This window comes from Eurytemora carolleeae, unplaced genomic scaffold, assembly GCF_000591075.1.
Source record: "Eurytemora carolleeae unplaced genomic scaffold, Eaff_2.0 scaffold1581, whole genome shotgun sequence".
Lineage (NCBI taxonomy): Eukaryota > Metazoa > Arthropoda > Copepoda > Calanoida > Temoridae > Eurytemora > Eurytemora carolleeae.
Window position 1 is genome coordinate 14827 of NW_019397557.1, and position 944 is coordinate 15770.

The window sequence follows — 944 nt, forward strand, 5'->3', positions numbered from 1 at the left end:
CAGATACACAGATACACAGATACACAGATACACAGATACACAGATACACAGATACACAGATATACAGATACACAGATTCACAGATACACAGATACACAGATACACAGATACACAGATAAACAAATACACAGATACACAGATACACAGATGCACAGATGCACAGATACACAGATACACAGATACACAGATACACAGATACACAGATAAAAAGATATCTAGATAGTATGAGATACGAATTATACATGGCTGACCTGCTTACATGCAGATATAATTCAATTTATTAAAGTTCTACGGACCATGATTGAATTTATAGCTTAATTATAATACAACCACTCATACTGTCCTCAACATTTTAGACTTTATGCAAAATAAGTATTTATAGAATGGAGAAATTTAAAAGCCTTAAATGTGCATTAAATTGCAGAAGTATTTTAAAAGTTGCAAGCAGCACTAAATCCGTGAAAGGTTGTGGTCGGTAAATCCGTGTATTCTATAAATTCAAAATGGCGTCACCCTGCGCGGTGCCGCTGAATGCCGCGCTCCACAATTGATATTACCTTAAATGTGTGGCTTAATGGAGAGTAACCAGTAAGTTGCTTAATGGCTTAAAATTGCTATGTTAGGGATTTCGATCATTTCCCTAAAGTTTTAGAACTTTATAAAGAAAAAAAGACACATATAAATTTTTAAACATTTTAAAATTGGGATTAAAGCCTTCTAGAGTCTAGATGTAAATGTAAGTATGCAATTTAAGGCCATTTTGTAGTTTAATATATGACTGCTTGTAAACAACCTTACAGAAAGAGAAGAGATGGGGAGAACGAGAGAGAGATCATGCTATGCATATACTACACATCATGCTTTTAAACAAAAAATGGAGAAGGGAGGGGGAAGAGCTGAAAAAGGGAGAAAGAATGGAGGGGGGGGTGTATTTAGATTAATCA